Here is a 22,837-nt window from a genome sequence, read left to right as displayed (position 1 = left end):
GGTGGGAATGTAAATTAGTTCAACCATTGTGAAAAGCAGTATGGAGGTTCCTCAAAAAACTAAAAATAGAAATACCATTTGACCCAGGAATTCCTAGGAATTTACCCTAAAATGCAGCAGCCCAGTTTGAAAAAGACATATGCACCCCTGTGTTTATCACAGTACTATTTACAATAGCCAAGAAATGGAAGCAACCCAAGTGTCCATCGGTAGATGAATGGATAAAGAAGATATGGTACATATACACAATGGAATATTATTCAGCCATAAGAAGGAAACAAATCCTACCATTTGCAACAACATGGATGGAGCTAGAGGGTATTATGGTCAGTGAAATAAGCCAGGTGGAAAAAGACAAGTACCAAATGATTTCACTCATCTGTGGAGTATAGGAACAAAGAAAAAAACTGAAGGAACAAAACACCAGCAGACTCACAGAACCCAAGAATGGACTAACAGTTACCAAAGGGAAAGGGACTGGAGAGGGTGGGTGGGAAGGGAGGGATAAGGGGGATAAAGGGGCATTACTACTAGCAGACATAATGTAGGGAGGGGCCGGGGGAGGGCTGTACAACACAGAGAAGACTAGTAGTGATTCTATGGCATCTTACTACGCTCATGGACAGTGACTGTAATGGGGTATGTGGTGGGGTGGGGACTTGATGATGGGGGGAGTCTAATAACCATAATGTTGCTCACGTAATTGTAGATTAATAATACCAAAATAAGAAAAATAAAATGAAGAAAACCCTATGGGAACTGCAGTGTTCTCTGAAGATGGCAACAGTGCACCCTCATGTCTCTGAAAGTTGGCCAGAGGCTGTCACCAAACTGAAGCAGGACAAACCTCCTGCTTCAAAAAGATAAAATTAAACAAAGCAGGGACACAACAAAAGACTAAGGCAGAAGTCTTTATATAATTTTAAGTGGAGACTCAAGGCAAAGTTGATTTAAAGACACTGGTCTGAGTAAACCTTCTGAACTCCTTTGTCCCCAGGGCCAGTTCAAGGAGGAGATTCGCACGGCTTCTGCCTGACTACTTACTATAGAGTCTTCCTCCAACAGACAAGGCAAGTCATACCACAGGAGAAAGTCTTAGGAAGGCTAAAAGTCAGTCTCACTACGGAACAATACAAATCTGATGAGAAAACAGAAGGATCCCAGGAGACTTTATTCCTAAGAACATGAAAGAAAAACCCAATGTGAATGAAAGACTTCAAACTTTTGGAGCTCAGAATTTATTTCCCCACTCCAGGCATGATGGCCTTAGCTAAGAGGAGACCAAAGAGATTCAGATGTCCAAACCAGAGTCAAGGGTCCCAGTCTGTGGTAGTAAGTTTCAGCTGAATCTTGGGTTCATTTCTGTCATCTTGAAACAAAGACCACCAGGAACACGTTACAGGGAGAGGCAACCCACCGTGGGCCTTCAGCATCCCTGCATGTTCTTAGTGAGGGTGTCAGACTGCAAGGTTTATCCTTCTGATACTGAGCAGTTGCTGTAGAAAGTCAATAGGCAACTAAATACATCAAGGTAATTGTACCTTGACTGCGGCTCACTCCCCAGGTGAGGGGAACTGGTTTAATTGCATCTTGCTGTAATTGTTGCTGCTTGCTCAAAAGTGCTGGGCACTTAGCCCTGGGTTCTTCTAGAAAGCAACCCACTAAATATACTAGTATCATCTGCCCATCCACGGCTCTCTCTCGGCATTGGGGCTCAGGAACCAGTGCAGAGGTGCTGGCACTCTGGCTAGTGCTTTCAGTAATAGAGTTATTTCCTTTGTGTCTGAACCAGGAATCTTGTGTCTTTTTGTCATCGTCCATGAAACTGTTTCAAATTAACTTGTCAACTTTCGAGTATAATACAATCTCAGACTCTTTACAGTTCTTGACCACGAGTGGTCAAACTTTTCTGTAAAGGGCTGAATAGTAAATATTTTAGGGTTTGTGGGTAACATATGGTCTGTTGTATATTCTTCTTCATTTGTTTGTTTTGAAGCAACCCTTTAAATTACAAAAACCATTCTTAGCTTTCTGGTCATACAAAAACAGTCCACAGATGGAATTTGGCCCAAGTATGCTGACTCTTGACACATTTATTCATCAAAGAAAGTTGGGCTATTGACTTTTCTACAAGGAAGACCACATGTTATGTTTCTATACAGTATCTCTGTAAGAGGGTATTAGGACTTAACAGGATTTGGGATTTATGTTAGGTAATTTGGGGGAGCATTCAAGAATGTGGAGATTTGCTGTACACTGAATCCTGTCAGGAAGCAAAGGTACTTTTATGATTGGGTTTCTTAATTTTCTCTAGAACAGGGATTGACAAATTCTTACTGTAAATTGCCAGATGGAAAATATTTTAGGCCTTGCTGGGTAATATATTCTCTTTCACATTTTCTTCATTGTTCTTTTTTTTTTTTTAACCTTTTAAAAATGTTAAAATCCCCTTGCTCAAAGGCTGTACAAAGAATCAAGGCCCAGATTTGGCCAGCCCATAGTTTGTCTTATGTAGATAGGGGGAAGAATGAAGTGAAACTTAAGCTGAAATTGACAAAGGAGAAGCACTCACTCACAGAAGTCAGTTTTGGGCATGTGTTGAAGCATGATTACTGAGTGGTCTTGTTTTGTCGTGATCTGTCATGGTCACAGTGTGGTCTTACCTGATGTAGACACTCTGAAATGATTTAACAGGCCTAGCTGTTGGTTCTAAATCCAGGTCCTGAATGTCAAAGACAGCTTTTTTCTTTGTGAGTAAGTAGAGGCTGTATTGACTTCTCTCACTGTTACTGTTCTGACTGCGGCCATGTCAGATGCCCTATTAGATTTACACTTTCAGTAAACAGTTTAACAGGTCTTTGTTTTGTATTAAGCCCTCATGGCATAGTAGAAAGTTGGTAACATTGGAATTAGAGACTTGCAATCAGATATCAATTCTGTCATTAATAAGTGTAGCTTCAGACAGAGAAAGACAAATACCATATGATTTCACTTGTGGAATATAAAAACAAAGCAAAACAGAAGGAACAAAACAGTGTTAGACTCATAGAGAAGTGACTAGTAGTTAACCAAAGGGAAGGGGAGTGGGCAGGAGCTGAGGGGAGGGGAGGGGGAATGTTGAACAACTGTGACGTACATTTGATTAAAAAATACGTATATCAATGGCTGCCAGGGATTTGGGTGTGGGGAGAAATGAATGAATGCAGCAACGGGCATTTTTGGTTCAGTTAGCTACTCTGTAAAGACACATTTGTCAAAACTCTTAGAACTGGATGATACAAAGAATCAACTCCAATGTAAACTATGGGCTTTAGTTGATGATAATGTATCTATATTCATTCATCAATTTTAACAAATTTATTACTGTAATGTATACTGTTAGTAATAGGAGAAATGGTATGTGAGGGGAAGCATTTATGGGCTTTCTGTGAAATTTTTCTGTAAACCTAAAACTGCTCTAAGAAATGGTCTATATATAAAATAGGAAAAAAAAATAAGTTCAGCCTCATTCATGTTATTAGCCTTTGCGTTTTTTATCACTAATTAGAGGAAGAAATATTTTATTGTGAGAGGCAATATAGTATGGTTATTGAGAGCCTGGGCTCTGGAATCAGGCTACTTGGATTAAAAGTCCAAATGATCAACTGTATAACTTTAGAGAAGTTACTTAACCTTTTCGTGTTAAGGATTCTTTATATGTAAAATAGAGGTAAGAATGTACCTGCTTCGAGTCGGGCGGAGCCAACATGGCGGCGTGAGTAGGACAGTGGGAATCTCCTCCCAAAAACATATATACTTTTGAAAATACAACAAACACAACTAGCCCTAAAAGAGAGACCAGAAGACGCAGGACAGTGGCCAGACTGCAGCTACACCAGCGAGAACCCAGCGACTGGTGAAAGGGGTGAGATACAAGCCCCGGCCCGGTGGGACCCGAGCGCCCCTCCCCCCAGCTCCCGGCGGGAGAACAATAGGCAGAGCGGGAGGGAGACGGAGCCCAGGACTGCCGAACACCCAGCCCCAGCCATCCGGGACAGAGCGCAGACACAGTGCGTGCCCAGGGGGCCCTGGATACTGGGGGAACAGGGAGTAAGACCTCTGAGCAGGTGCCGAAGCTGATGCCCCTGTGACAAAGAAAAGCAGGGGCTTTTTGAAAGTCTTAAAGGGACAGGGAATTAACAGCTTGACGGAAACAACCCAGGTCACAGTACAGCAGCTGGAAATTACAGGGAAAACCGGGTGCACTAACCCCCTGGGCAACAGCTCTGAGACCCCTCACAGAGGCAAACAGTCAAGCAGCCCCCCCATCCATTACCCCAGGGGGCGCTGCGAAAGCAGAGAAGCAGCCTGAGACAAATTCCGCCCACAGAAAGGGAAATTTCTCCCTTCCGGCCAGGCAAGACACAAAGACCCACTCTACACGCAATTACCCAACACAAGCCACTAGGGGTCGCAGTTGCCCCAGTAAAGAAAGGCCAGTAGTAAGTGAAAATTTTGGCCCGCCCAGCTGACAGTCAATAGCACCTGTCAACATGAAAAGGCAAAAAAATATGATCCAGACAAGACTAACCCAGACAGCTTCGGCATCTGCTACATCTTCCCCTGAGAAGGAATCTGGGGAGATAGATTTAGCCAGTCTTCCTGAAAAAGAATTCAAAACAAAAGTCATAACCATGCTGATGGACTTGCAGAGAAATATGCAAGAACTAAGGAAGGAGAATTCAGAAATAAAACAAGCTCTGGAAGGACTTCAAAACAGAATGGACGAGATGCAAGAGACCATTAATGGACTAGAAAACAGAGAACAGGAACGCAGAGAAGCTGATGCAGAGAGAGATAAAAGGATCTCCAGGAATGAAAGAATTTTAAGAGAGCTGAGTGATCAAACGAAAAGGAACAATATAAGAATCATAGGTATTCCAGAAGAAGTAGAGAGAGAAGAGGGGATAGAAAATGTCTTTGAAGAAATAATTGCTGAAAATTTCCCCAAACTAGGGGAAGAAATGGCCTCTCAGACCACAGTGGTACACAGAACTCCCATGACAAGGGATCCAAGGAGGGCAACACCAAGACACATAATAATTAAAATGGCAAAGATCAAAGACAAGGACAAAGTATTACAGGCAGCCAGAGAGAAAAAAAAGGTTACCTACAAAGGAAAACCCATCAGGCTATCATCAGACTTCTCAACAGAAACCCTACAGGCCAGAAGAGAATGGCATGATATACTTAATGCAATGAAACAGAAGGGCCTCGAACCAAGACTACTGAATCCAGCACGAATATCATTTAAATATGAAGGAGGGATTAAACAATTCCCAGACAAGCAAAAGTTGAGGGAATTTGCCTCCCACAAACCACCTCTACAGGGCATCCTACAGTGACTGCTCTAGATGAGAGCACTCCTAAAAAGAGCACACAACAAAACACCCAACATATGAAGAAGGGAGGAGGAGGAATAAGAAGGGAGAGAAATAAAGTATCATCAGACTGTGTTTATAATAGCTCAACAAGCGAGGTAAGTTAGACAGTAAGATAGTAAAGAAGCTAACCCTAAACCTTTGGTAACCACAAACTTAAAGCCTGCAATGGCAATAAATTCATACCTTTCAATAATCACCCTAAATGTAAATGGACTGAATGCACCAATCAAAAGACACAGAGTAATAGAATGGATAAAAAAGCAAGATCCATCCATATGCTGCTTACAAGAGACTCACCTCAAACCCAAAGACGCGCACAGACTTAAAGTCAAGGGATGGAAAAAGATATTTCAAGCAAACAACAGAGAGAAGAAAGCAGGCGTTGCAATTCTGGTATCAGACAAAACAGACTTCAAAATAAAGAAAGTAACAAAAGACAAAGAAGGACATTACATAATGATAAAGGGCTCAGTCCATCAAGAGGATATAACCATTATAAATATATATGCACCCAATACAGGAGCACCAACATACCTGAAACAAATATTAATAGAACTAAAGGAGGAAATAGACTGCAATGCATTCATTCTAGGAGACTTCAACACACCACTCACTCCAAAGGACAGATCCACCAGACAGAAAATAAGTAAGGACACAGAGGCACTCAACAACACTTTAGAACAGATGGACCTAATAGACATCTACAGAACTCTACATCCAAAAGCAACAGGATACACATTCTTCTCAAGTGCACATGGAACATTCTCCAGAATAGACCACATACTAGGACACAAAAAGATCCTCAGTAAATTCCAAAAGATTGAAACCCTACCAACCAACTTTTCAGACCACAAAGGCATTAAACTAGAAATAAACTGTTCAAAGAAAGCAAAAAGGCTCACAAACACATGAAGGTTAAACAACACGCTCCTAAATAATCAATGGATCAATGACCAAATCAAAATGGAGATCCAGCAATATATGGAAACAAATGACAACAACAACACTAAGCCCCAACTTCTGTGGGACACAGCAAAAGCAGTCTTAAGAGGAAAGTATATAGCAATCCAAGCATATGTAAAAAAGGAAGAGCAATCCCAAAGGAACGGTCTAATGTCACAACTATCGAAATTGGAAAAAGAAGAACAAATGAGGCCTAAGGTCAGCAGAAGGAGGGACATAATAAAGATCAGAGAAGAAATAAATAAAATTGAGAAGAATAAAACAATAGCAAAAATCAATGAAACCAAGAGCTGGTTCTTCGAGAAAATAAACAAAATACATAAGCCTCTAGCCAGACTTATTAAGAGGAAAAGAGAGTCAACACAAATCAACAGTATCAGAAATGAGAAAGGAAAAATCACGACGGACCCCGCAGAAATACAAAGAATTATTAGAGAATACTATGAAAACCTATATGCTAACAAGCTGGGAAACCTAGGAGAAATGGACAACTTCCTAGAAAAATACAACCTTCCAAGACTGACCCAAAAAGAAACAGAAAATCTAAACAGACCAATTACCAGCAACAAAATTGAAGCGGTAATCAAAAAACTACCAAAGAACAAAACCCCCGGGCCAGATGGATTTACCTCGGAATTTTATCAGACATACAGAGAAGACATAATACCCATTCTCCTTAAAGTTTTCCAAGAAATAGAAGAGGAGGGGATACTCCCAAACTCATTCTATGAAGCTAACATCACCCTAATACCAAAACCAGGCAAAGACACCACCAAAAAAGAAAACTACAGACCAATATCCCTGATGAACGTAGACGCAAAAATACTCAACAAAATTTTAGCAAACCGAATTCAAAAATACATCAAAACCATCGTACACCATGACCAAGTGGGATTCATCCCAGGGACGCAAGGATGGCACAACATTCGAAAGTCCATCAATATCATCCACCACATCAACAAAAAAAAAGACAAAAACCACATGATCATCTCCATAGATGCTGAAAAAGCATTTGACAAAGTTCAACATCCATTCATGATAAAAACTCTCAGCAAAATGGGAATAGAGGGCAAGTACCTCAACATAATAAAGGCCATCTATGAAAAACCCACAGCCAACATTATATTGAATAGCGAGAAGCTGAAAGCATTTCCGCTGAGATCGGGAACTAGACAGGGATGCCCACTCTCCCCACTGTTATTTAATATAGTACTGGAGGTCCTAGCCACGGCAATCAGACAAAACAAAAAAATACAAGGAATCCAGATTGGCAAAGAAGAAGTCAAACTGTCACTATTTGCAGATGACATGATACTGTACATAAAAAACCCTAAAGACTCCACCCCAGAACTACTAGAACTGATATCGGAATACAGCAAAGTTGCAGGATACAAAATCAACACACAGAAATCTGTGGCTTTCCTATATACCAACAATGAACCAACAGAAAGAAAAATCAGGAAAACAACTCCATTCACAATTGCATCAAAAAAAAATAAAATACCTAGGAATAAACCTAACCAAAGAAGTGAAAGACTTATATTCTGAAAACTACAAGTCACTCTTAAAAGAAATTAAAGGGGACACTAACAGATGGAAACGCATCCCATGCTCATGGCTAGGAAGAATTAATATCGTCAAAATGGCCATCCTGCCCAAAGCAATATACAGATTTGATGCAATCCCTATGAAACTACCAGCAACATTCTTCAATGAACTGGAACAAATAATTCAAAAATTCATATGGAAACACCAAAGACCCCGAATAGCCAAAGCAATCCTGAGAAAGAAGAATAAAGTAGGGGGGATCTCACTCCCCAACTTCAAGCTCTATTATAAAGCCATAGTTATCAAGACAATTTGGTACTGGCACAAGAACAGAGCCACAGACCAATGGAACAGACTAGACAATCCAGACATTAACCCAGACATATATGGCCAATTAATATTTGATAAAGGAGCCATGGACATACAATGGCGAAATGACAGTCTCTTCAACAGGTGGTGCTGGGAAAACTGGACAGCTACATGTAGGAGAATGAAACTGGACCATTGTCTAACCCCATATACAAAAGTAAACTCAAAATGGATCAAAGACCTGAATGTAAGTCACGAAACCATTAAACTCTTGGAAGAAAACATAGGCACGAACCTCTTAGACATAAACATGAGTGACCTCTTCTTGAACATATCTCCCCGGGCAAGGAAAACAACAGCAAAAATGAACAAGTGGGACTATATTAAGCTGAAAAGCTTCTGTACAGCAAAAGACACCATCAATAGAACAAAAAGGAACCCTACAGTATGGGAGAATATATTTGAAAATGACACATCCGATAAACGCTTGACGTCCAGAATATATAAAGAGCTCACACGCCTCAACAAACAAAAAACAAATATCCAATTAAAAAATGGGCAAAGGAACTGAACAGACGGTTCTCCAAAAAAGAAATACAGATGGCCAACAGACACATGAAAAGATGCTCCACATCGCTAATTATCAGAGAAATGCAAATTAAAACTACAATGAGGTATCACCTCACACCAGTAAGGATGGCTGCCATCCAAAAGACAAACAACAACAAATGTTGGCGAGGCTGTGGAGAAAGGGGAACCCTCCTACACTGCTGGTGGGAATGTAAACTTGTTCAACCATTGTGGAAAGCAGTATGGAGGTACATCAAAATGCTCAAAACAGACATACCATTTGACCCAGGAATTGCACTCCTAGGAATTTACCCTAAGAATGCAGCAATCAAGTATGAGAAAGACCAGTGTACCCCTATGTTTATCGCAGCACTATTTACAATAGCCAAGAATTGGAAGCAACCTAAATGTCCATCGATAGATGAATGGATAAAGAAGAAGTGGTACATATACACAATGGAATACTACTCAGCCATAAGAAAAGGGCAAATCCAACCATTTGCAGCAACATGGATGGACCTGGAGGGTATTATGCTCAGTGAAACAAGCCAAGCAGAGAAAGAGAAATACCAAATGATTTCACTCATCTGTGGAATATAAGAACAAAGGAAAAACTGAAGGAACAAAACAGCAACAGAATCACAGAACTCAAGAATGGACTAACAGGTACCAAAGGGAAAGGGACTGGGGAGGATGGGTGGGTAGGGAGGGATAAGGGGGGGCAGAAAAAGAGGGGTATTAAGATTAGCATCCATAGCGGGGTGGGAGAAAGGGGAGGGCTGTACAACACAGAGAAGACAAGTAGTGATTCTACAACAGTTTGCTACGCTGATGGACAGTGACTGTAAAGGAGTATATAGGGGGGACCTGGTATAGGGGAGAGCCTAGTAAACAAAGTATTCGTCATGTAAGTGTAGATTAATGATTAAAAAAAAAAAAAGCAGTTCCTATGTGGTGACCTCTAATGAGTTCTACACAATGATATAAAGGGCATATAAAAGTGTAGGCAAAGGTTCTGTTTGTGTTTATACAGAGGATCAAAGCCTAATTTGGCTACCCCAAAAATGAACTAAGATACGATATGAAAAAGAACTTCCAACATCAGCACTCTCAGGAAGACTCATGACAGAAGATGATCAGCAAAAAAAAAAACTCCAACAAAGATCCACGCACTGTCACAGGTGTAGATGCACTCATCCCACCAGTTCCTGGACTTGCCATGGGAATGATGAAGGAGATATCTAAGCTAGCCTGCGCATACAGTAAAACAACAAATTTGACTGGATCTATACTGTTGGAACTCAACCAAGAATTAGGAGAAGTGCAAATTGTAGCGCTCCAAAATCTTACAACCACAGACTATTTATCGTTAAAAGAACATATGGGATATGAACAGTCCCCAGGAATGGGTTGTTCTAGTTTATCTGAATTCTCTCAGACTGTTTAAGTTCAGTCGGACAATATCCACCATATCATAGATAAGTTTTCACAAATGCCTAAGGTGCCTAACTGGTTTTCTTGGTTTCACTGGAGATGGCTGGTAATTACAGGTATGCTTTGGTTAGGTAACTATATTCCTATTATGTTAATGTGTGTGCACAATTTAATTAGTAGTTTAAAACCTATCCATGCTGAAGTTACTCTACAAGAAGATATGTCAAAGAAATAATCAATCTTCCCAGGTTTTCTTCTGCCTGCTACTTCTATAGCTTTTCTTCTTCCTACCTAATCACAACCTTTAAATAGAACTCGTGCCACATGTCGAATTTACTGAGTATCATAATTCTTCCAAGTGGTAAAGACACCTCAAGACAAATGCTGGGCATAGAAGCCACAGGGCATAAATATGCAAAGAAGTAAAAAGCTAACCTTTTCAAACAATAAGGCTTCTCTCTCACTTACCAACTTAACATTTCCCTGTATGGCCCCGGAAGATGACTGGTTAGCCAGAGACGGGTAAGATTCCTCAAGGGAGGAACAACCTAAGACAGGCACAGTCGCAGGGGGCCATGTGGTGAGAAAATGGGGAGCAGCAGAGGTGAGGCTTAGAACCTCCCCCCTCATGTTCTGAGAGAAATCTTCTGCATACATGGATGTTTATTGCCCTCGTCTAGCTCGGATTAACACATAGTCTACAGGCACACACCTGATCATCTACATTTGCTCTCTTACAACACTAAACTCTGTTTTCTACCTTTATCTCGTATCTACCTACTTCAGCATTTTATTAAAAATAATAATAATAGAGAAATGTGGTATCCACATATAAATCAAGTTTAAAAATCAAATGAATATTCATATTTGAACTGACTGTGTATAGTTCATAATGCAGGAACAAAACCGAAAGCTTCTGTGATGACTGCCCTTGTACTGTTCACCATGTAACTTATTCACTATGTAAGAATTTGTGCTCCATGTAAGAATTTGTTCGTTATGCATCAGAAGATTGGAGACTGACGAAAATTAGGCTTGGGGTGGATTAATGATTGTGCATTGAGTATTGACCCCCCTATACAGAAATTTATTGTGGTTAACAACTATTTGATCAATAAATATGAGAGATGCCCTCACAAAATATATATATACATATATATATATATATATATATATATATATATATATATATATGTATAAACACACTTCCAATTGTAAAATAAATAAGTTACCGGGATGTAATGTATAGCATAAGGAATATAGTCAAAATATTGTAACAACCTGGTATGGTGATACCTGGTACCTAGAATTATCATGTATATAAATGTTGAATCACTGTGTTGTACACCTGAAACTAATGTAATGCAATACTGTTGTCAACTACCCTTCAATTAAAAAAAAAAAAAAGAACTTAAAAAAAAAAAAAAAAAACCTATCCATGCTGAAGTTACTCTACAAGAAGATATGTCAAAGAAATAATCAATCTTCCCAGGTTTTCTTCTGCCTGCTACTTCTATAGCTTTTCTTCTTCCTACCTAATCACAACCTTTAAATATAACTCGTACCACATGTCGAATTTACCGAGTATCATAATTCTTCCAAGTGGTAAAGACACCTCAAGACAAATGCTGGGCATAGAAGCCACAGGGCATAAATATGCAAAGAAGTAAAAAGCTAACCTTTTCCAACAATAAGGCTTCTCTCTCACTTACCAACTTAACATTTCCCTGTATGGCCCCGGAAGATGACTGGTTAGCCAGAGACGGGTAAGATTCCTCAAGGGAGGAACAACCTAAGACAGGCACAGTCGCAGGGGGACCATCAGGTGAGAAATTGGGGATCAACAGAGGTGAGGCTTAGAACCTCACCCCCCCTGTTCTGAGAGAAATCTTCTGCATACATGGATGTTTATTGCCCTCGTCTAGCTCGGATTAACACATAGTCTACAGGCACACACCTGATCATCTACATTTGCTCTCTTACAACACTAAACTCTGTTTTCTACCTTTATCTCGTATCTACCTACTTCAGCATTTTATTAAAAATAATAATAATAGAGAAATGTGGTATCCACATATAAATCAAGTTTAAAAATCAAATGAATATTCATATTTGAACTGACTGTGTATAGTTCATAATGCAGGAACAAAACCGAAAGCTTCTGTGATGACTGCCCTTGCACTGTTCACCATGTAACTTATTCACTATGTAAGAATTTGTGCTCCATGTAAGAATTTGTTCGTTATGCATCAGAAGATTGGAGACTGACGAAAATTAGGCTTGGGGTGGATTAATGATTGTGCATTGAGTATTGACCCCCCTATACAGAAATTTATTGTGGTTAACAACTATTTGATCAATAAATATGAGAGATGCCCTCACAAAATATATATATACATATATATATATATATATAAACACACTTCCAATTGTAAAATAAATAAGTAACCGGGATGTAATGTATAGCATAAGGAATATAGTCAAAATATTGTAACAACCTGGTATGGTGATACCTGGTACCTAGAATTATCATGTATATAAATGTTGAATCACTGTGTTGTACACCTGAAACTAATGTAATGCAATACTGTTGTCAACTACCCTTCAATAATAAAAAATAAATAAATAAATAAATAAATAAATAAAAGAATGTACCTGCTTCATAGGATTCTGAAAGAAGTTAAATGAAAAAAATAGGTGAAGTAGTTCTGAAATTTAAAGCTGTTTCCTAAATGAGTTTTTTCTATTACATATATTTTTATTGATATATAGTCATATTAGTTTCAAGTGTACAACACAGTGGTTCAACAGTTACCCATATTATTAAATCCAAACCCCACTGGTACAGCTACTATCTGTCAACATAGGAAGATGTTTCAGAATCATTGGCTGTATTCTCCGTGCTGTACTACTATCCCTGTGACCTGTTTACACTATTATTGAGAATTTTCATGCCCCTTTATCCTCACCCACCCCAACTTCTCCCCCATGGTAACCATCAGTCTCTTCTCAGTGTCTATGAGTCTACTGCTGTTTAGTTCCTTCTGTTTTGCTCTGTTTTTATATTCCACAAATAAGTGAAATAGTATGGTATTTGTCTTTCCTCACCTAGCTTATTTCACTGAGCATAATACCCTCTAGCTCCATCCATGTCATTGCAAATGACAGGATTTCTTTTCATGACTGAATAATATCCCATTGTGTGTATGTACCACTTCTTCTCTATCCATTCATCTACTGATGGACACTTAGGTGACTTCCATGTCTTGGCTATTATAAATCATGCACCAATAAACATAGGGGTGTATATATATTTTTCAACCAGGGATTTTGTTTTCTTCAGCTAAATTCCTAGCAGTGGAATTGCTGGGTCATATGATATTTCTATTTTTAATTTTTTTAGGAACCTCCATACTGCTTTCCACAATGGCTGCACCAAACTGACATTCCAACTAACAGTGTAAGAAGGTTCCAGTTTCTCCACATCCTTGCCAACACTTGTTCTTTCTTGTCTTTTGGATAGTAGCCATTCTGACTGGTATGAAGTGATACCTCATTGTTGTTTTGATGTGCATTTCCCTACTGATTAGCAATGTCAAGCATCTTTTCATGTTCCTGTTGGCCATCTATATTTCTTTATTGGAGAAATATCTGTTCAGGTTATCAGCCCACTTTTTAATTGGGTTATTTGCAATTTTTTTGGTGTTGAGGCATATGAGCTCTTTATATATTTTGGATGTTAACCCCTTATCAGATAAATCATTTGAATATATTCTGCCATACTGTATGTTGCCTTTTTGTTCTGCTGATTGTGTCTTTTGCTTTTGCTGTACAGAAGCTTTTCAGTTTGATGTAGTCCCACTTGTTCATTTTTTATTTTGTTTCCCTTGCCTGAGGAGATGTGTCCAGGAAAGAATTGCCCATGTTCAAGAGATTTTTCCCTTATTTTACTCTTAAGAGTTTTATGGTTTCATGTCTTACATTCAGGTCTTTGATCCATTTTGAGTTTACCTTTGTGTATGGAGTTAGGCAGTAATCCAGTTTCATTCTCTTGCATCTAGTTGTCTAGTTTTCCCAACACCAGTTATTCAAGAGACTGTCTTTTTTACATTACATATTCATGGCTCCTTTATTGTATATTAATAGACCAAATATGTGTGGGTTTGTATATGGACTCTCTATTCTGTTCCATTCATCTGTCATCTGTGCCACTACCAAACTGTTTTGATTACTGTTTTTGTAGTGCGTCTTGAGGTCAGGGAGTGTAATCTTCCCCAGCTTTGTTCTTCTTTCTCAGGATTGCTTTGGCTATTCTGAGTCTTTTCCATATAAATTTGGGAACTGTTTGTTCTAGTTCATTGAATAATGCTGTTGGAATTTAGATAGAGATTGAATTAAATCTTTAAGTTACTTTGGGCAGGATGGTCATTTTAAAAATATTATTCTTCCTATTCATGAGCATGGCATAGATTTCCATTTATTTGTGTCATCTTTTATTTCTCTCATGAGTGGCTCATAGTTTTCAGACTATAGGTCTTTCACTTCCTTGGTTAGGTTTTTTCCTAGGTATTTTATTCATTTTGATGCAATTATAAATGGAATTGTTTTCTGATTTCTCTTTTGGCTAGTTCATTGTTAGTATAAAGGAACATAACAGATTTCTGTGTATTAATTTTGTATCCTGCAACTTAATTGAATTCAGTTATTAGTCATAGTGGTTTTTTGGTGGAGTCTTTAGGATTTTCTATGTATAATATGATGTCATCTGCAAATAGTGAGTTTAACTTCTTCCTTACCAATTTGGATGCCTTTTATCTTTTTCTGTTGTCTGATTGCCAAGGTTAGTACCTCCACTACTGTGCTGGATGAAAGTGGTGAGAGTGGGCATCCTTGTCTTGTTCCTGACCTTAAAGGAAAAACTTTCAGCTTTTCACCATTAAGTATGTTGTTAGCTGTGGACTTGTCATATATGGCATTTACTATGTTGAGGTATGTACCATCTATGCCCATTTTGTTGACAGTTTTTATCGGGATTTTTGTGAAATGCTTTTTCAGCATCTATTGAGATGATCATGTTGTTTTTACACTTCTTTTTGTTAATATGGTGTATGATGTTGATGGATTTACGAATACACCATCCTTGCATCCCTGGAATAAATCCTACTTGGTTGTAATGGATGATCCCTTTGATGTATTTTTTAATTTAGTTTGCTAATGTTTTCTTGAGGGTTTTTGCATTTATGTTCAGGGATATGGATCTAAAATTTTCTTTTTTTGTAGCACCTTTGGTTTTGTTAATAGAATCATGTTGACTTCAGAGAAGGAGGTTGGAAGTATTCGTTCCTCTTCTGTGTTTTGGAGTACTGTGAGAAGGATGGGTATGAGCTCTTCTTTAAATGTTAGGTAGAATTCAGCTGTGAGGCCATCTGTCCTGGAATTTTGTTTGTTGATTGTTTAGAGTATTTTGATTACCAGTTCAATATCATTACTAGTAATTGGTCTATTCAGATTTCCTATTTCTTCCTGGGGCAGTCTTGGAAGGTTGTATTTTTCTAGGAAGTTGTTCATTTCTTCTTGATTGTCCAATTTATTGGTATATATTTTTTCATAGTATTCTCTAATAAATCTTTGTATTTCTTGGTATCTGCTCTTCATTTCTGGTTTTATTTGGGTACTCTTTTTTTCTTTATAAGCCTGGCTAGAGGGTTATCTATTTAATTTATTTTTTCAAAGAACCGGCTTTTAGGTTTATTAATTTTTTTATTGTTTTATTCTTTCCTATATTATTTATTTCTGCTCTAATCTTTATTGTGTCCTTTTGCTAACTTTGAGTTTCATTTGCTCCTCTCTTTCTAGTTTCTTTAATTGTGAGTGTAGACTGTATTTTTTGGACTGTTCTTGTTTCTTGAGGTAGGCCTGTATTGCTACATACTTCTCTCTTAGAATGGAATTGTGGCATCCCACAGATATTGGACTGTTGTATTTTTCTTTTCACTTGTCTCCATGTATTGCCTGATTTCTGTTTTGATTTGTTAACTGATTCATTGATTATTTAGAAGCGTGTTGTTTAGCCTCCATGTGGTTGTGAGGTTTTTTTGTTTTCTGTGTGTAATTTATTTCTACTTACATACCATTGTGGTGTGAAAAGCTGCTTGATACAATTTCAAACTTTTTGAATTTATTGAGGCTCTTTTTGTGGCCTAGTATGTGATCTATTCTGCAGAATGTTACAAGGACACTTGAGAAAAAGTTGATTCCTGCTGCTTTGGCGTGGAGTGTTCTATAGATGTCTGTTAAGTCCATCTGATCTATTATAATGTTTAGTCCCTCTGTTTCCTTATTTATTTTCTGTATGGTTGATCTATTGATGTGAGAGGTATGTTAAAGTCTCTTACAATGAATATGGTGTAACCTGTTTCCCTATTTAATTCTGTTAGTATTTGTTTTACATTTTTAAGTGCTCCTATGATGGGTGTGTAGATATTTATAATGATTATATCCTTTTGTTGGACAGACCAATTTATCATTATATAATATCTTTTTTTGTCTCTTGTTACTTACTTTATTTGTTTGGAAATCTATTTTGTCTGATACAAGAACAGCTAGTCCTGCTTTTTCTCCTTATTGTTTGCATGAAATTACTTCTTCAATCCCTTCATGTTTAGCCTGTATGTCTTTGGGTTGGAAATGAGTGTCCTGCAGGCAGCATATAAATGGATCTTGCTTCTTTATCCATCTGCCACTATATCTCTTTTTGGTGGGGGAGGGGGGTTTAGAAACACTAGAACTTCATTTTATTTATTTACTTTATTAAGGTTATCATTGATATACAATGTTATGAAGGTTTCACATGAGCAACATTGTAGTTACTGCATTCATGCATATTATTGAGTCCCCACCACACCACACCACAGTCACTGTCCATCAGCATATGGAGATGCCAGAGTCACTTCTTATCTTCTCTGTGATACACTATCTTCCTTGAGACCCCACACACACCATGTGTGCCAGTCATAATACCCCTCAATCCTCTTCTCCCTCCCTCCCCACCCAGCCTCTCCCACCCCTCCCCTTAGGTAACCACAAGTCCCTTCTTGGAGTCTGTGAGTCTGCTGCTGTTTTGTTCCTTCAGTTTTGCTTTGTTGTTATACTCCACAAATGAGTGAAATCATTTGGTACTTGTCTTTCTCCGCCTGGCTTAATTCACCGAGCATAATGCCCTGTAGCTCCAACCATGTTGCTGCAACTGGTAGGATTTGTTTCTTTCTTATGGCTGAATAGTATTCCATTGTATATATGTATCACGTCTTCTTTATCCATTCATCTACTGAAGGACACTTAGTTCTCTTTATCTGCCTATTTTTTAATTGGGTTATTTGCTTTTTGGATGTTGAGGCATGTGAGTTCTTTATATATTTTGGATTTTAACCCCTTGTCAAATATGTTGTTTTACGAATATATTCTCCCATACTGTAGGATGCCTTTTTGTTCTGATGATGGTGTCCTTTGCTGTACAGAAGCTTTTAGTTTGATGCAGTCCCATGTGTTCATTTTTGCTTTTTGTTTCCCTTGCCTGAGGAGACGTGTTCAGGAAAACGTTCATGTTTATATTCAGTAGGTTTTGCCTATGTTGTCTTCTAAGAGTTTTATGGTTTCATGACTTGCATTCAGGTCTTTGATCCATTTCAAGTTTACTTTTGTGTATGGGGTTAGACAATAATCCAGTTTGATTCTCTTGCATGTATTTGTTCACTTTTCCCAACAACAGTTGTTGAAGAGACTGTCATTTCCCCATTGTATATCCATGACTCCTTTATCATATATTAATTGACCATGTATGCTTGGATTTATATCTGGGCTCTCTAGTCTTTTTCATTGGTCTATGGGTCTGTTCTTGTGCCAGTACCAAATTGTCTTGATTACTGTGGCTTTGTAGTAGAGCTTGAAGTTGGGGAGCATAATTCCCCCAGCTTTATTCTTCCTTCTCAGGATTGCTTTAGCTATTCTGGGTCTTTTGTGTTTCCATATGAATTTTAGAACTAGTTGCCCTAGTTCATTGCAGAATACTCTTGGTATTTTGATAGGGATTGCATTGAATCTGTAGATAGCTTTAGGTAGAACAGCCATTTTGACAATGTTAATTCTTCCTATCCATGAGCATGGGATGTATTTCCAATTATTAGTGTCTTTAATTTCTGTCATGAGTCCTTGTAGTTTTCAGCATATAGGTGTTTCACCTCCTTGGTTAGGTTTATTCCTAGGTATTTTATTCTTTTTTGATGCAATTGTGAATGAAATTGTTTTCCTGATTTCTCTTTCTGCTAGTTCATCATTAGTGTATAGGAAAGCAACAGATTTCTGTGTATTAATTTTGTATCCTGCAACTTTGCTGAATTCTGCTATTAGTTCTGCTAGTTTTGCGGTAGATTCTTTAGGGTTTTTTTATGTACAATATCGTGTCATCTGCAAACAATGACAGTTTAACTAACTTTTTCTTTACCAGTCTGGATGCCTTGTATTTCTTTGTGTTGTCTGATTGCCGTGGCAAGGACCACCAGTACTATGTTGAATAGAAGTAGGGACAGTGGGCATCCTTCTCTTGTTCCTGATCTTAAAAGTAAAGTTTTCAGCTTCTCACTGTTAAGTATGATATTGGCTGTGGGTTTGTCATATATGGCCTTTATTATGTAGAGGTACTTGTCTTCTATACCCATTTTGTTGAGACTTTTTATCATGAATTGATGTTGAATTTTTTTCAAATGTTTTTCAGTGTCTATGAAGATAATCATGTGGTTTTCTTATTTTTTTGTTGATGAGGTGTATGATGTTGATGGATTTTCAAATATTGTGCCATCCATGCATTCCTGGAATAAATCCTACTTGATTATAGTGGATGATCTTTTTGATGTAATTTTTAATTTGGTTTGCTAATATTTTGTTGAGTGTTTTTGCATCTGTGTTCATCAAGGATATTGGTCTGTAATTTTCTTTTTTAGTGGTGTCTTTGCATGGTTTGGGTATTAGAGTGATGCTGGCTCATAAAATGAGCTTGGAAGCATTCCCTCCTTCTGCTTTTTGGAAAACTTAAGGAGAATGGGTATTTGGTCTTCACTAAATGTTTGATAAAATTCGGTGGTGAAGCCATCTGGTCCAGGGGTTTTGTTCTTAGGTAGGTTTTTGATTACCAATTCAGTTTTGCTGCTGCTAATTGTTCTGTTCAGATTTTCTGTTTCTTCCTGGATGAGTCTCGTAAGGTTTTATTTTTCTACAAAATTCCCCATTTCTTCTAGGTTATGTAATTTGTTAGCATATAATTTTTCATAGTATTCTCTAATAATTTTTTGTATTTCTGTGGTGTCCATAGAGATTTTTCCATTCTCATTTCTGATTCTGTTTATGTGTGGACTCTTTTTTTTTCTTGATAAGTCTGGCTATAGGGTTATCTATTTTGTTTATTTTTTCAATGAACCAGCTCCTGCTTTCATTGATTTTCTCTATTGTTTTATTCTTATCAATTTTATTTATTTCTGCACCAATTGTTATTATGTCACTCCTTCTTCTGACTTTGGGCCTCAGTTTTTCTTCTTCAGTTTTGTTAATTGTGACTTTAGACTGTTCATATGGGATTGTACTTCTTTCTTGAGGTAAGCCTGTATTGCTATATACTCCCCTCTTAGCATGGCCTTCGCTGTGTCCCGCAGATTTTACGGTGTTGAGTTGCTGTTGTCATTTGTCTCCCTATATTGCAGATCTCTGTTTTTATTTGGTCACTGATCCACTGATTATTAGGAGCATGTTGTTAGGCCTCCGTGTGTTTGTGGGCTTTTTCATTTTATTTGCATAATTTACTTCTAGTTTCATACCTTTGTGCTCTGAGAAGCCAGTTGGTACAATTCAATCCTTCTGAATTTACTGAGGCTCTTTTTGTGGCCTAGTATGTGATCTGTTCTTGAAAATAGTACTTGTTTTACATATGTAGGTGCTCCTGTATTGGGTGTATAGATATTTATAATGGTTATATTGTCATGTTGGACTGACCCCTTTGTCATTACATAATGTCCTTCTTTGTCTCTTGTACTTTGTTTTGAAGTCTGTTTTCTCTGATACAAGTACTGCAACTCCTGCTTTTTTCTCCCTGTTAGTTGCGTGAAATATCTTTTCCCGTCCCTTCACTTTTAGTCTGTGTATGTCTTTGGGTTTAAAGTGAGCCTCTTGTAGGCAGCATGTAGATGGGTATTGTTTTTTCACCCATTCAGTGACTCTATGTGTTTTGATTGGTGCATTCAGACCATTTACATTTAGGTGATGATTGATAGGTATGTACTTATTGCCATTGCAGGCTTTAGATTCGTGATTACCGAAAGTTCAAGGGTAACTTCTTTACTATCTTGCAGTCTACTTTAACTCACTTAGTATGCTATTATAAACCCAATCTAAAGGTTGGTTTTTTTTTCCCTCCTTTTCTTTCTCCTCCTTTCTTTATATATTAGGTATCATATTCTGTACTCTTTGTGTATCCCTTGACTGACTTTGGGGGTAGTTGATTTAATTTTGCATTTGTTGAGTAATTAATTGGTATACTTTCATTATTGTGGTTTTATTTCCTCTAGTGACAGCTATTTAGCCTTAGGTACACTTCCATCTATAGCAGTCCCTCCAAAATACACTGTAGAGACGGTTTGTGGGAGATAAATTCTCTCATCTTTTGCTTATCTGGAAATTGTTTAATCCCTCCTTTAAACTTAAATGATAATCTTGGTGGATAGAGTATTCTTGATTCAAGGCCCTTCTACTTCATTCCATTAAATATATCTTGCCACTCCCTTTTGGCCTGTAAAGTTTCTTCTGAGAAGTCATGATGATAGACTGATGTGTTTTCCTTTGTAGGTGATCTTTTTTCTCTCTCTGGCTGTTTTTAATACTCTGTCCTTGTCCTTGATCTTTGCCATTGTAAGTGTATATGCATTGGTGTCATCTTCCTTGGTTCCCTTATGTTGGGAGATCTGTGCACGTCCATGGGCTGAGAGGCTATCTGCTTCCCTGGATTGGGGAAATTTTCAGCAATGACTTCCTCAAAGACACTTTCTATCCCTTTTTTCTCTTCTTCTAATTCTGGTACCCCTATAATGCCAATATTGTTCTGTTTGGATTGGTGACACAGTTCTCTCAATATTCTTTCATTCCTAGAGTTCCTTTTTTCTCTCTGTGCTTCAGCTTCTTAGCATTTCTGTTATCTAATTTCTATTTCATTTGCCCCCTCCTCTACTTCATCTAATCTGCTTTTAAATCCCCCCATTGTATGTTTCATTTTGCATACTGTATTTTTCAAAGTTTGTATCTCATTCCTGAATTCCTCACTTTTTTATTGAGTGTTTATATGTAGTTCTATGGGCATGTTTGTGATTTTTATTTTGAAATCTCTTTCCAGAACATTGGTGAGTTCAGTTTCACTTGGCCCTCTTTCTGGTGTTTGTGGGATTTTGGTTTGAACCAGGTTCCTTTGACATTTCATATTTGTAGGTGTGTCCCTCTAGTGCCCAGAAGCTCTACTCTCTGGAGCTGCTCAGCTCCTGGATCGATGGCAAAGATTGCTGGCAAGCAGCACTGGTGCCTGTCAGGAGGAAAGAGCTCTTTCCTGCTTCCTGGCTGCAGTGTGTGCCTCAATTGCCAGGGCCAGTGGGCTGAGCACGCAGGTAGTAGGAACCTCTGTGCTATGCACTTATAGCTGCCATAGGTGGGTCCAACCTCTGGCTGGCCTGGTGCAATGATGAGGGTAGCCGATTTGAGAGCTGTTGCCAACTGGTAGGAAGGCGTGGCAGGCTGTGTATTGCAGTTGTGGGCCTCATAGCTGCATTGCCAGCTGGATGATGTAGTGCCTGAAGCGCCTGAACGTTCTCAACCTGCTGGGTTGAGTGCGCCGGGACAATTTTGTCCACCTGTCCTTTCTCCTGAGTGCCAAACTCTGTGCAACCCTTTTCCCTTTAGCAGCCCTCTCGCTGTTAGGAAGTCTGCCAGAGTGCCCGCCTTTCTTTTGTCCCAGAGTGGCCGGTTGTGGGTACCTGTTTTCCACAAGTGGCTGGAATCTCTGTCTCTCCAAGTATTCTGCTTGTCTTAGCTTTCCAACTCCACTAATCTCCAGGGCACCATTTAATGTAGGTTCATGCTCCCAGCAGATCTCCAGGGCCGAGTGTTCAGCAGTCCTAGGCCTCCACCCCCTTCCCACTCTGTTTCCCTTGCTCCCACTGCTGAACTGGGGTGGTGGAAGGGCTTGGGTCCCGCCAGATCGCAGCTTTGGTACTTCACCCTTTTCTGTGAGGTCCACTCCATTCCCCAGGTGTATGCAGTCTGTTGCAGCCTTCTTTCCTGTTGCTCTTTCAGGATTAGTTGTATTAACTATATTTTCATATTATATGTGATTTGGAGCATGCTTGCTTTTTTAACAAACAGATTAAAATAAGGAACATGGCCAATTTCCAAATCAGATTATATCAAAAGTATTCTATATAAATAGCACATAATACCTGTTTTCTTCCCCACTTCACTCTTTCTATTCCCTCCCCACCCTCCCTCATACCTCCCATGACTAATTC

The 22,837-nt window shown here is 38.6% G+C and overlaps 1 protein-coding gene across 3 annotated transcripts in view; it reads left to right on the top strand.

The window, feature by feature from the left end:
* GLRX2 (glutaredoxin 2) overlaps positions 1–22,837 on the top strand; it is a 53,619-nt gene that overhangs the window by 7,545 nt on the left and 23,237 nt on the right. The window lies entirely within an intron of this gene.

Source organism: Manis pentadactyla, chromosome 19 (assembly GCF_030020395.1).
Source record: "Manis pentadactyla isolate mManPen7 chromosome 19, mManPen7.hap1, whole genome shotgun sequence".
In the NCBI taxonomy this organism is placed as follows: Eukaryota; Metazoa; Chordata; class Mammalia; order Pholidota; family Manidae; genus Manis; species Manis pentadactyla.
This window is presented reverse-complemented; position numbering and strand designations above follow the sequence as displayed.